The following is a 14,585-nucleotide window of genomic DNA, read 5'->3' as shown; positions in this document are numbered from 1 at the left end:
AATTCATGGCCAATGTGATGGGGATGAAAACTCTTCCTCGTTCTTGATTTCCCTCAAGATGACACAACTCACATGCTAATACAATGAAAGCATTCCCCCTCCCTGCTCATTTGTCATAGTGATGTTATTATTCACTCTTTTTTGCTCTTTGGATGGATGTTAGAAGTAGGCACTTGTGGATATAAAATTCAAATGAATTAGCCCTGTTGAAGAATCCTACCTTAGTAATTCATATGGGGTTGTTCTTTAAGAATGTTAGAATGATTTCATGGCTGTTCTCATCAGTCCCAGAACATTTGTATCATTCTTACAATTCTTGTAATCTACATACTAATTCAGAAAGGGCCTTAATGAAATTTGAATAGGCTAAATGGAAATGTCAAGGGCTACAATCCTATAGGTATTTAACTGAGAGTAAGCTTTGTTGAATACAGTGGGATTTGCCTCTGAGTAAAAATGATAGGTTTGATCTGCGAAACTAGTCAGAAGCGGATGGGTGGAGCCAGTATGTTAGTTTCCCACAGGTGGATTGCTGTTGCTTACTGGGAGGGAAGGGATAAAGGGCAAGTCGGTGGGAAGGTTGACAAAGTGCAAATGCAGAAGTGCCAGATTGGCTCTCCTGGTAATTTTGTGCCACACTGAACTCCCCATCACCACATCCCACCTTGTCTCAGCAGCAACCCACTTACTGGGAAGATAAGTGTACTGTCTCTGCCCTACCTAGTGAGACATTTCTGCAACTGGTGCAATGCAGTCCTATTCATGTTTGCTTGGAAGTCCTCTCTAGCGCAATGAGATTTACTTTACAGCATCCTTGAAACACTGTGCATAGTCTTAATTATGAAAATCATGCATGCATTGTTGCTTGTGGTGATTTGATCCACCATAGATCTATAAAGAACTATTTCTGAATGTTCAAGTAAGTTAGGGGGTAGATCAGTGGCCTATTCCAACCTTCTTAAACTTTTGAGAGAATGTTTGCTGCTCCACTTATACTTTGAACCAAAGCATATTTATGTGTGAATAAATTCACTGATATTGAAGATCAATGAAACTTACTTCTAAGTAAATGCATTTAGGATCAAAGTCTTGTTCTTTAGCCCCCTCTTCCCATATTTTCACACGTTTTCATTAATTGCACTTATCATTGTCATTAGTCTTAATGGGTGCCTTGAATGTTTATTTGATAAGAACTTGGAAGATCTCTATAACTCATTAGTGAATAATAAAACTCAGTCATTCAACACAAGCTTCATCTATAATTGGATACAGCAATTTGCTATTCCTCTGAAACAGTCTGATTATTACTTATGTATTTCGTGTGGTATATTTATGTGTAATGAAGGATGAATGGGTCAATAATTTCCCTGGCCAAAGTAGGAAAATATACCCATGTAAAATCTGGTGCACTTCACCACCTTGTTAAAAAATATAGTCATCATAAAAATACACCAGCATTTCAATGTAAATCCCTCCTAATATATACATTATTATTTGCAGTTTTGCCTCATATATATTTTTGCAAAGCATATTGTGAGGGACGAGGGATACAGGGAAGTCCCTCCCATCTTAAGTTCCAGCCCATCCCCAAGCGCGGGAGAGAGTAAGGAGAGCTCTGCCTCCAGCGGAGAGTCAGGAAGTGGTGTCCGAGGCTCAGGCAAGGTTGTGGAGCCCAGGCCGCAGGTGGGACAGGAAGTTGGACGCACAGGGGGGAGGCCAATTCCCCCAACTCCCGAATTGCGACGCAAACGTAGGGGGAAGAGGTTGGGTCTGCCAAAGCTGTGGTGCTGGAAGAAAACGCGCCAATCGCCATTCGGGAGTTCAGACACCTCACCTTAAGGATGCATTTTTACTGCTCTGAACACTGTAAATAATCAGCACTTAATAAAAACCTTAAAAGACCATGCTGGAGTCGTTACTCTAGAGTAGCCATACCAGGCCCTCTGACACATATTTTCCCCAATATACCGTAATGCATTTTAATGTGTTATTTTCACTAATATATGCATCTTTATGCACACTTTACATTAGTATATGCATTTTTGTAACAGGAACATCTTGGGAGCCACATGTTCTCTACACCTGCTTTACGCCTATGTATCTTGGCCACTGATGGAAAAGCTGCTTTCGGGTCTCTGGGGCTTGCTGTGACAAAAGGTACCATCCCACAACATATTCCAGTGAGCTAAGAGGCACTTTTGTCTCTTTAGCTCTAAAAAATTACAGTTGCAATATATTTTAAAGAAACCAGCTAGTTTATTTTCAGCACTGGGCATATAGAAAATCCTCCATTTTATCCTCCAGCTGTAATAAATTGGTTTGACATGGAATAAGATTGTGATCGCTGCATTTGAATACAGTTGTTGTCGTTTAGTCGTGTCCGACTCTTCGTGACCCCATGGACCATAGCACGCCAGGCACTCCTGTCTTCCACTGCCTCCCGCAGTTTGATCAAATTCGTGTTCGTAGCTTCGAGAACACTGTCCAACCATCTCGTCCTCTGTCGTCCCCTTCTCCTAGTGCCCTCAATCTTTCCCAACATCAGGGTCTTTTCCAGGGAGTCTTCTCTTCTCATGAGGTGGCAGTAGTCTGAAAAGCACATGACAATGTTTGACAAACTGTTTTCTGAAGCTGCTTATTTTTTCAATGTTGTATTTTCTTCTGTAACAGCGAACAAAGCTCTGCTATGTTGCTCCTTGTTTGAAGTGGAAGAAGATGCTGATATTTGCAGTAACGGTGTCATGTTTTATGTAATAAGGACCGCAGAGCTTGATAACCTGGAAAAAGCAGAGCAGTGTAGTTTTTAAAGGGCTAACAAAGTGCTCTTTGCTCAGTCATTCCCATGCTACTCAGGTGTAAGTTAATGTTGGTGAGTCAACTGCAATCCTCTTTGGACTAGCAAAGCCTCACTCCCAACCTCCAGATTAGACTGTTGAAGCATTACTCAACCTGGTGCCTTTCAAATGTTCAAAGGTGGGTGGGTGGTGAGCACACAATGGAGGATGTGTTTTGCATCTAGCAGCAAAACATCCTGAGCTGGCTCTGCATCATTCCACTAAGCCCCACTGCTGTTGGCCAGGGGTTTGGATTTCTCCTTGTAACTTTCAACACCAGGGCTTCAATACATGCAAGTTACTGTAGATTGTGCCCCCCCCCAATCCCCTGTACTCAGATCTAAAGACAATTTGGCTATTGCAACTGGAAAAAAGTCCTATTTGTTTCTCTTCAGAGTCAAACTATGTTAAATTCCAAATGTGCTGCTGTGAAATGTATATCCAATTATGTGTCCACCTTTTATTTTAATACAGTAATCTATTATGTCCGTCTTCACCTTCAGTTGGTTGCTATAGTTTCCTTATAGTACCTTTGACTTAAGTGTGCTACTAGAAGCTTTTTCACTTTTGTCAAACATTGTCATGTGCTTTTCAGACTACTACTGTATTCAAATGCAGCGATCGCAATCTTATTCCATGTCAAACCAATTTATTACAGCTAGAGGCTAAAATGGAGGATTTTCTATATGCCCAGTGCTAAAAATAAACTAGCTGGTTTCCTTAAAATATATTGCAACTGTAAATTTTTAGAGCTAAAGAAAAAGGAAAGAGTGTGCTTCCTCTTCTATTCCATCCTCCCCTTTCCAAGTTGCCGTCTTTTGAATGGATCTTTGCAACAGAAAATGCCTGCATTGATCCTTCACTCCTTGCATTTCTCAAAAAAAAAATCTAACATGAATATAAATAAGTACTGTGATGTAAATATTTGAACAAACAACTACATCTTCGGCTCAGAAATAGCTTTTACACTCCATTCATTTCTCAGATAACTGTACTGCATAAAGAGATGTTAGATCCACAACGATCAGCTTTGTTACCATCACGCTGCCCAGAGAAAAGGTCTGTCATCTTGCCTTGCTAGGTGTGTACAGTGAACAAACTTCTGAAGTTTCTGATAGTAAAAGCAAGAATTTTTGCTGAGTAGTTTTGTTTTGTAGCAAGGGAAACAAATTGAGGCCTACTATTAGCTGAACCACAAACAACTGTGAGGAAAGGAAATGAAGTCCTACTACAGTATTAGCTAATGTTTCTATAGAGCAGGCATCCCCAAACTGCGGCCCTCCAGATGTTTTGGCCTACAACTCCCGTGATCCCTAGCTAGCAGGACCAGTGGTCAGGGAAGATGGGAATTGTAGTCCAAAACTTCTGGGGGGCCGAAGTCTGGGGATGCCTGTTATAGAGACTTATCAACCGTTTTGCCCAAGCCTGCGATAGCGTTCTGGCTTGCATGTTGAACATGCTGCTTTGTGGTAGATAGATGTGGGCAACTTACAACCATCAGGAGCAACGCAGCAATGCCTTCCACATGTCAGGAAGATTTTGGGCAACACATGGCAGGACAGAGTCTCAAACAAAGATGTGCTGTCCCAAACCCACATTCCCAGCATGTTTGCACTCCTGTCTTAGTGGCTTCTACGCTGGCTTGGTCAAGTCCACAGAATGGAAGATGGCAGGATCCCCAAGTACATGCTCTAAAGGGAGCTGGCTTCAGGCACCAGGCCCGTTGACAGACTAGCTCTGTGTCACAAAGATGTCTTCAAAAATGACATGAAGACTGGCAATATTAACCCCGCTATATAGGAATTCCTTGCAGATGACCACAATGCCTGAAGAGACTCAGTCGGGTCACGTATGCACAGCAATGATCAATGGGAAGATCACAGAAAGAAGAAACTCCATGGTATACCTGCATCAGCACAACCAGATACCTTCATCTGCCCTAGCTTCAATTAAACATGTCTCTCCCATATCCGTCTCTGCAGCCACAGCAGAAACTGCAACTCTCCAGTGGTTTGACTTTCCTCACAAAGACACACTCTTCAAATGTCTCCTGAGGCAGATGGATGCCAACCCCCTAAGATCCCATTGTGAAACATCAACCTACCATAGTGGCCTATTAACCAGGTGATCCATGTAAATTAAATAATGACAGAACACCCACCATAACACTGTAAGAAATGAAATAACTGTTTCCACTTAATAGCCCTCAAATGTTGTTTCACTACTCTTCATGGCAGGATCAGCCACAAAGAGAAATGGTTTCTGGGCTTAAAATCAAGTGCTGATCCAATAATAGATGCATCAACTATACTGCAATTTCAGGTGCATATTGACCAAGAAGAGTGTAGATACAGGAGGGGAAACCAGATGTTGCTGGGCTTTAGCTATCTTTGACCAGGCTAGCTAGGGCTACTGGGAGTTTGAATCCAGCAATATATGAAGGACCAGAGAGGTTCACGGATTAAATTTACAATTCATGTTATGGTTCTTAATAAGAAGTTCAATATATCATAAGTTTCAACAGGAAAGAAAATAGCTCACATTCAGTGACTGGTCCTTTCCTTATAAATGCTCTAGTGTCCCTGATTAAGGGTTTTGCTTTGTAATATTACTGGTTACCAGTGTCCCCAAAGGAATACTATTTTCTTGTGAATCATAGCAGGCTTTCAGTTTTCACATGAATCACAACAGGGCTAGAGCTGTGACTATCTCTGAGAAAGTGTTTCCCGTATTATATATTATTTTGCTTTCCACATTCTTTGTTAAACTCTGGCTCCTTAATGGTAAATTAATACAGACCAACTAAAGTAATTTGAGTAAGTGTACATTAATATCACTAAATCAATGGAGGATTTGGCAGTGTAAGTTGAGTTCTTGGGGCTGCGGAGATGTGTGGAATCCAAAACATCAGAGATCTCCTGGCAGTTTTCTAGTTTCCTTTTCATTCCTAGCATCTTTTTCTTCTTCCTGTTCTTCTTCCTTTTTGAGGGAGACGGATTCAAAACAAAAATAGTCTTTTATTCCAGTTAGGGCAGGGGGAGACTTGCCTGGGGGGGGGGACTGTCTTGTTTGCTGACCAACCACCGTGGCTTTGCCTGTGATACAGTGATACAGATTAAGTAAAGCTTTCTTTTAATTAAAAAAAAACCGTAGTTCATTTCAAAACAGGTTTGTTCTTAAGGAACTTTTGACAGGGTTGTTGCTACCTCTCTTGAATGGGGGTGAGCTTGCCACACTCCACTTCCTTTAGGGCAGGCATAGACAAACTCAGCCCTCCAGATTTTTTGGGACTACAACTCCCATGATCCCTAGCTAACAGGACCAGTGGTCAGGAATGATGGGCATTGTAGTCCCAAAACATCTGGAGGGCCAGGTTTGCCTATGCCTGCTTTAGGGGATGCCTTGAGTGGTTTATCCCATGTGGACAATCTGATTGGGTCCAATCAGAATGGAGTGGTTGTCAGGCTTCTCAAAAGACTGCACCCTAGACTCGCCTTTCTTTGTTTCAGTGACCTTTATAGTGTGGACCAGGCATCCCCAGACTTCGGCCCTCCAGATGTTTTGGACTACAATTCCCATCTTCCCTGACCACTGGTCCTGTTAGCTAGGGATCATGGGAGTTGTAGGCCAAAACATCTGGAGGGCCGCAGTATGGGGGTGCCTGGTGTGGACTTTCCTAGCTGCCTTTCTGGGGCTGAGTAAGAATTTGAAGGAGAGTCCTGGTTGACTTTAAAATCCCTACATGTCATTTTGAAACACAGGCTCTGAGGCTACATTTTTGAGGGGTTTTGCTTTTCAGGGATCAGAAGAAAAATGTGTTGCCATTTCCCGGTGATGGACAGCTGCTTGTCTGTGTTGATGCAATTGGGTGGTTGCTCTAAAGACTATTGAATATTATAACATCAAGTACAGACTATTTATTAAAGATTAGTCAAGGCTTTCAATCCATGGCTGTTATTGTGCCGCAGTGCAAATGGGAAGAGCCAGTGCATGATATATTCCCCAGGCCAGACAATTTTTGAAGTTCCAGATGGATGACACATTAATTAACTTCGTTTTCCTCATCTTCTCAACTGAGAAGTATACCTTTTCTTCCCTTAGAACATTCAGCTGCAATTCGAAAGCAGCCAGCTGCAAATAATACCATGAAAAACTGTGGCTTAGGTGTTTCATGGTGTGACTGATGTTGCGCTTTCTATTCCAGATGGAAGCCTGCAGTCTCATTTCTCTGATTTGCCCTATACTGTGATATACTATTAAGTACAGGATAAGGTGGCGCTGTGGGTTAAACTACTGAGCCTAGGGCTTGTTGATCAGAAGGTCGGCGGTTTGAATCCCTGTGACGGGGTGAGCTCCCGTTGCTTGGTCCCAGCTCCTGCCAACCTAGCAGTTCAAAAGCACGTCAAAATGCAAGTAGATAAATAGGAACTGCTACAGCGGGAAGGTAAATGGCGTTTCCATGTGCTGCTCTGGTTTGCAAGAAGCGGTTTTGTCATGCTGGCCACATGACCTGAAAGCTATACGCCGGCTCCCTCGGCCAATAATGTGAGATGAGTGCGCAACCCCAGAGTCGGTCACGACTGGACCTAATGGTCAGGGGTCCCTTTACCTTTACCTAAGGCTAGGCCATAGCCATGGGAAATGCACTACTGGACTAACTGAGTATATTTATAGCCCCTTTCTTAGAAATCTCCTACCTGCTTGAAGATCTGTGTGATGAATATTCATTTGGTATAGCTTTTCATGGAATCATTGATCGTAAAGACCACAGGACTCTTGGATTTATCCTGCCCCCAAACAGCAGAACTAGCCATGCATGTGCCCCATCACATGCCATCACACTAGGTGCCACAAATGGTGAGCAATTGGACCACAGAGAAAGTGCCAAGATGTCTCATCTAATATAGATACAAGAAACATTAGCAAGAGGATTTGCTGTGATTCATCCCAAGGTTCAAGGAAGTGCACATTTCATGTTGAAAAAGTCACATGTTTAACAGGAAATGGTGTGCAAATTGATGCTAGCAGAATACAGGTTATCTCAATATACCATGAGGATTTTCAGGAATGTTGAATTTTGTGGGAATCTTACTCAAGAAAAACTTGCAGGGAACACGGGGTACAAAATTTGGTCAAGGAATTTGAAAATTTGACGCAACTAATAACAACAACAACATTTAATGCACTGAAATGATCTTATGAAAGACAAACCAAAATGTCAACAGGTGCCCTAGGGGGAAGCAGATAGAAAGTGCCACATTGAAAGAGGAAACTTGCCTAATTTGCACTCCTGAAACAATACATGAACTGAAATGCAGTTATCCCTCAAAATTCACACTTTTCTTAATTTTGTGATACACATCTCCACCCCACAAAATGTGTGCAAATATATTATGGGGAAGTGTGCAAATTAGGCAAAATTGCAAACCAAATGTGTACGTTGGGAGAAAGTCACACTAAAATACTGGCATGTTCTTGTGAGCACTTTAAAAATGCACACTGGTGCACAAATGCGATGAACTAAATTTAAGATTTGATAAATGAGCAAGTGGGAGTAACCAAAATGGACCGATTTATCCTTCCCTTGCCAACATGCTCAGAAAAAGAAGTTTTTGTTTTAACTTTTTGCTGCACTAAAATGTTGTGTCTTCATCTATGAAAGGCCAGTTGTCAAAGGAACTGCCCATAAACCTCTGGTTTCTTTTGATAACAAGAGAGCTGGCAGGCATTTCTCTTAGTTTCCAGAGACTCTGCTTTCTAGCTTCAGCAATATGGAGTATAAAACAGGAGAAAGATCTGGTAGCAGGCGACACATTATCCAGGACATTTGACAGCACTCCTGGAGAAAATTATGACAAAATTGACTTTTCATCAACTTGAAAAAGAAAAGGCGTACAGGTACTCTTATATATAAGAAATGGAAAGAATTTGCAAAAGCCACAGCAAATGACATCATCCAACAGCAAGTAAATGAAAGGTAGCTTGCTAGCCAGGTTACTACATACCTGCCTCATATTTTAAATTTAAAACAGCACTGTCTGTAATTGATGGGAAATTATTCCAAGGTGATAGGCTGGGAGTGCCCCAAATGGCATGCTTCAGAGAACACATGAGGGACATCTGGACATTGAAAATTGTAGCACAAGAGCCAACAATGTGCTGCAGTGGTCTGAATGAATCTGCATATTGGGCAGATGGTAAAAAGGTGACCCATGCCAGAAATGCCAGCCTAGGCCCATGTGGATAAACAGTGACAAATTAGAGGCATGTACAAACTGAGTGGTGACATCTTTATGCACTCTGGCAAATATTACCTGTAGGTTTAAAAACCAATAGAGAGTCTTGTGGCACCTTAAAAGGTTCAATGCTGACCTTTAAAGCCCTAAATGGCCTTGGCCCAGTATACCTGAAGGAGCATCCCCTTGGCCCAGTATTCCTGAAGGAGCATCTCCCATAGTTCAGCCCACTGAAGTCCTTCTCCGAGGGTCTTCTGGCGGTTCCCTCACTGTGAGAAGTGAAGTTACAGGGAACCAGGCAGAGGGCCTCATTGGTGCCCTCCTGTGGAATGCCCTTCCATCAGATGTCAAGGGGATAAAGAACTACACAACTTTTAGAAGACATCTGAAGGCAGCCCTGCATTGGGCAGTTTTTAATGTGTGATGTTTTCTTGCATTTTTATATATACTGGAAGCCACCCAGAGTAGTTGGGTAAACCCAGCCAGGTGGGTGTGGTATATTATAGAATTCTTCCTCTTATTAGAGTCTAGTGCTGTTGACGAATTGTTCTTATGCCGTGAGCTGGAAGTGCGATTGTACTTGTGTCCCATTCTGCTTTACCCTTAGATTTCAGTTCTCTTGTTTTGGTGCTGAGCTTCCTTGCAATATTTTATCACTCCCAGCCACAAGCTGGGAGTATCTTTATTAGACCCAAATGAATCAGAACGCCTTATGCAGTTTCCTCTCGAGGAACAGGGGTGAGATCTCATATGACTGAGATCGTACTATAGGCTTGGGGGAGTGGGTTGTCTCTAAAAGGTTGCCTCTGAACTCTTCATCTTCAGCATCCCAGCAACTCACCCTTGAGCACTGCAGACTTTCTTTGCTCCACTCTGATTGGCTCTGGGCATACTCTCCCCCTCCCCCCGTGCCATACTTCTCTGAATTCAGTTGGGTTGTGGTGGGTTTGGGTTTTGATCTGGCTGTATGGTGTTGGCAGGTAAGTGGTTTAAGACACTGCTTCTCAAGCTATTTTATGTGATGGACCAGCATTCCCCCCACACACACACACACACTGCCCGTGTGCAAGGGACATGTACCATATCTGGTCACACCCAACCTGAGCTGTGGTGGAGTCACTGCAGACTGGAAGCCAATGGCAAATAGTCCAAGTGTCCCTATTTTCCAGGGATGTCCCTGATTTAGAGAAGCCGTCCCAGTTTCTGATTTGATCCTGGAATGTTCCACTTTACCTTAGGTTGTCCCTATTTTCATTGGGGAAATGTTGGAGGGGATGGAGTTATTTGACCCCCGAGCTGTCTGAAGGCAATCCTGTATAGGGATGTTTTTTTAAAAAAAATGTTTAATGTTTTATTATATTTTTATATACGTTGGAAGTTTCCCAGAGTGGCTGTGGCAACCAAGTAAGATGTGTGGGGTATAAATAGTAAAATTATCATCATGAAATGGGATGCCCCTATTTTCATCAGATAAATGTTGGAGGGTATGAAATGATTTCCAGTCTAGCACCAGTCCATGGACTGCCACTTTGAGTACCACTTAATTAGAGCATGGGCAACCACTTGAGGCATGCTGGGTGCAGACCTATTGTTGACTGGCTTGTGGGACCTCTTGATCTGGTGTTTTTAGGGCCTGGCATATGCCACCTGCTGAGAACTGAGCAATGTGGGGGGTGGCACTGATCAAGTCACACACCCCTGGCTTCGCTTTATGGGAAGAGCATAGTTTCCTCCCATCATGCCACCTTGGGTGATGGAGATCAGCCCTTAGCTGCAGTCAGGAGTTTTTCTGCTTGCCTTGGTGGGTTTTATCTGTCTGCATATGTTGTGTGAGATTGTCTCAAGATCTTCCTTGTTATGCTTCTATAAACATAACCTTTTAACCAGTGCTTTTCTTCTAGAAGAAAAAAAACCACGGTGCCGTTACAGCAGGCATCCCCAGACTTCGGCCCTCCAGATGTTTTGGACTACAATTCCCATCTTCCCTGACCACTGGTCCTGTTAGCTAGGGATCATGGGAGTTGTAGGCCAAAACATCTGGAGGGCCGCAGTTTGGGGATGCCTGCGTTACAGCATACCCTTGAGTATCCCCAGAAAAAAGCACTGCTTTTACCAATTCCTGCTCTCATCTCTTTGTTCAGGGTGTGAGGCAAGGAGCCCTGAAACCAATTTCCATTTTCCATAAATCATGGATGCAACAAAAATAACTGAAAAACTCTAGTAGGAGTCCCCACCACCAGGGCACGAGGGGCCTTTTCTCAATTGATAGGACCCCAGCTAAGGTATTTCACATCCTTTGCCCAAGGGATGCTTGCCACATGGTTGAAAACCCTTGGGCAGCATCCTTGGTCCCCCACATCCCACCCTCAGGCACTTGCCTCTTTCTTTCTTTTGTCTTACGCAGAATACAAATTAGCAAATGAAATGGGGATCTCTTTCTTTTCTCTCCATTTCTAGTTATGCTCGCCGTGTGTGGTAGTTATAGCATATTTCTTTAGAACTACACTGTGTAACAATGTCAAGGGAGAGAAGCCACTCTGAAATGTTAAAAGGACTACAGTGTGCCAAAAATGTGCCAAGTGAATATCTGTTCTGTAGGAGGGCGGGGGGGGGGGATTAATTGGTAGCCTGTTTCTCAAACAGGTTTTTGTGAAACCCCGTCTCTATTCCACACACGATGTGTGCATAATATTTTATGACTGGAGCACTGCATAGATTTACATAATGTGTTTTTAAGCGAAAGAGCTGCCGAGGCACTGATGACAATACCTTGCGATTATATCTTCTCTTGCTGTCAATTATTCTTAAAGCATTCCAATGCGTGAAGCTTTAGGTCAATATAATGAATTTCAAAGTGACAACCAGGTACGAAGAACCATTATCGCTGTGGGGGGCTTAGGGAAAGGGAGTGTTTTTCTTTTGCCCTTTCCCTCCTCCTAAAAGGAATGTTCCTCTAATCGTCATTTTCTCTTAGGAGAGTCCTTTATGCACATTTAATGTGGAATCACGATGGAAATCTTTACAAGTCCATGGGCTCTCATCTTCCACTTTGGTGGATAACAATGAAGGGAGGAGGAACTTGAGTTTAATTTTTAATAAGATACGAACACAATGAAACGAGAAGCTAGAGGCGAGAGTTGCTTACAAGTATTTGATAAGTAGATTTTAGTCTCATCATGTACAGTGGCGGTAAATGTCACTTGGTATGTATTTTCCCCAGGATTTTATTGTACACACAAATATTTGACTCTATTAACAGGAAACATGGTGCTTAGTTGTTTTCAGTTTAAGAATAATTTTATTTATTCATACACTCTCAGAAACCACATAGGTATGCTATGTGAACATGAATACAGAAGCTCGGAGAAAGGAAGATACATTTCCTTGGGGCATGCTACTTCATATACATCTTACAAGGTCAATGCAATGCATTTCTAAGTGACAATTTAGTGGGTTCATGTGTGTATTTGGGGCTGTTAATAGTGTTATGAGTTGGGACAGGGCGTAGGCTGTACGGTATGCTTGGGCCCCCTTTCTAATTCTTAGAATAGCATAGCTGCCAAGTCTCCCGTATTCTCCGGGAAACCCCCATTTTTCTAGCTGTTCTCAGCTGGAAAAACGGGTTTTTTTGTTTCCCCCCGGTTTATTCTGGTGCGACGGCCATTTTGGAACTGGGCGGAGCATGCTCAGAAGCAACTTTTGATGCAGCTCTGCCCAGTTCCAAAATGGCTGCAGTGCGACTTCTGGCACGGCGGCCATTTTGGAACTGGGGAAAAGCAGCATCAAAAGTCGCTTCTGAGCATGCTCCGCCCAGTTCCAAAATGGTGGCAGCGCTACTTCCGGTCTTCTACTTCCAGTCCGGTCCCTTATTTCTCCCACAGCAACTTGGTAGGTACAGTATGTAGAATAGCCAAGCTAGTTTCCTGGTGAGTTGCTGGGCCATTAAGGGGAACAAATGAAGGGGCTCTGTGAGAGACAGCAAATGGGTGGGGCTCCCTCCCTGACTTCATGGATAGTTAGAAGGACAAAGTCAGAGTTGAGAGTAGAGAATTTTGAGTGGTGTGAGCTAGAATCAAAGCAGCAAGCTGGGAGCGGAGAGAGACAGAGTGTTGTTTGATTTCTGTTTGAATCCAAGGCTGTGGCTTATGAGGGAAGCAAGATCCTATTGGGGTGTGTGAACCCCTCCATTGTAGGCTAAGGTTATATAAAAGGTAAAGGGGCCCCTGACCATCAGGTCCAGTCGTGTCCAACTCTGGGGTTGCGACGCTCATCTCACTCTATAGGCTGAGGAAGCCAGCGTTTGTCCGCAGACAGCTTCCGGGTCATGTGGCCAGCATGAAAAAGCTGCTTCTGGCGAGCAGCGCACGGAAACGCCGTTTACCTTCCCGCCAGTACTTCCCTATTTATCTACTTGCACTTTGACTTTCGAACTGCTAGGTGGGCAGGAGCTGGGACCGAGCAACGGGAGCTCACCCCATTGCAGGGATTCGAACCGCCGACCTTCTGATCAGCAAGCCCTAGACTCTGTGGTTTAACCCACAGTGCCACCTGGGTCCCTATGTGTATGTAAATAAACCATATATCATAAAGACACCACAGTCTCTGCTGTACTGCATTCTGAAGAAACACGAACCCGGGTAAGCGCCTGGAACCCCTGCATGGCTCAGACTGGGGTGGCATGCAACAATATTATTTATCCTGCACAATACAAATTACTTTATTGGCATTTTATCTTCAGTTTATATTGTGTGTGTTTCTTACACAGAAACCCAGTGTTGGTAGGGGCCCTTTATTCCAACCTCCTGCTTGATGCAAGAAACCTGAAGCAAGAACAGCCTGAGCAGATAGATGTCAGCCTCTTCCTGAACCTCACCAAGGAGAAGTCCACTTTTGTTCAGGTAATTGTTGAACTATGCACCGCTAAAATTTCTCCTAAATTTCAAGTGAAATCTACCCTCCTGTAATTCTAATAAATCTTGCCCTAGACTACAGAGATCAAGCCTTTGCCCTCTTTCGTATGATATTATTTCAAGTATTTGAAGGATGCTTTCATGCACACCCTCATTCTTATTTTCCTCAAGGCTAAGCATATTCAGTATACTTGAGCATCTTTGTCCTCCTCCTCCTCCTCATCCAAAACTGTTCTAATTTTGTCACATCCTTCTTAAAGTGCAGTGGCCAGAACTGGACACAAGACACAAGACTCCAGATAAGGTCTAGCTAATGCAGAATAAAGTGGTTCCATTACAGTACTTCCCATGTCTTGAAAACTGCATCTTTTTACAGCTACAAGAAACTGCTGATTCATGTGAATGAGTGCAATCCCAAGATCCTTTTCACATATACTACTGTCAAGCCAGGTACACAAGGTGTACAACAGCTCTGTTTGTGAGCCAAAAAAAAAAGTGAAATGGAGTGATTCTCCCAGAGTCTAAGCACTTTTCCAATACTGTTTTCCAACCAGCTGCGAAGCCATCTGATCGTGTTAGCAGCTAGCCCTCATTTAAGTGGCTAG

At 43.2% G+C, this 14,585-nt stretch overlaps 1 long non-coding RNA gene across 1 annotated transcript in view; it reads left to right on the top strand.

Moving 5' to 3' along the window:
- The window catches only part of LOC148685914 (uncharacterized), a 170,435-nt gene extending 156,231 nt beyond the window's left edge, over nucleotides 1–14,204 (top strand). Inside the window, exon 4 of the long non-coding RNA XR_015949769.1 lies at nucleotides 13,836–14,204. This is a non-coding gene — a long non-coding RNA (uncharacterized LOC148685914). The remainder of the gene's footprint in view (nucleotides 1–13,835) is intronic.
- Nucleotides 14,205–14,585: the final 381 nt, after the last annotated feature.

This window comes from Zootoca vivipara, chromosome 4 (assembly GCF_965207765.1).
Source record: "Zootoca vivipara chromosome 4, rZooViv2.hap1.1, whole genome shotgun sequence".
In the NCBI taxonomy this organism is placed as follows: domain Eukaryota; kingdom Metazoa; phylum Chordata; class Lepidosauria; order Squamata; family Lacertidae; genus Zootoca; species Zootoca vivipara.
This window is presented reverse-complemented; position numbering and strand designations above follow the sequence as displayed.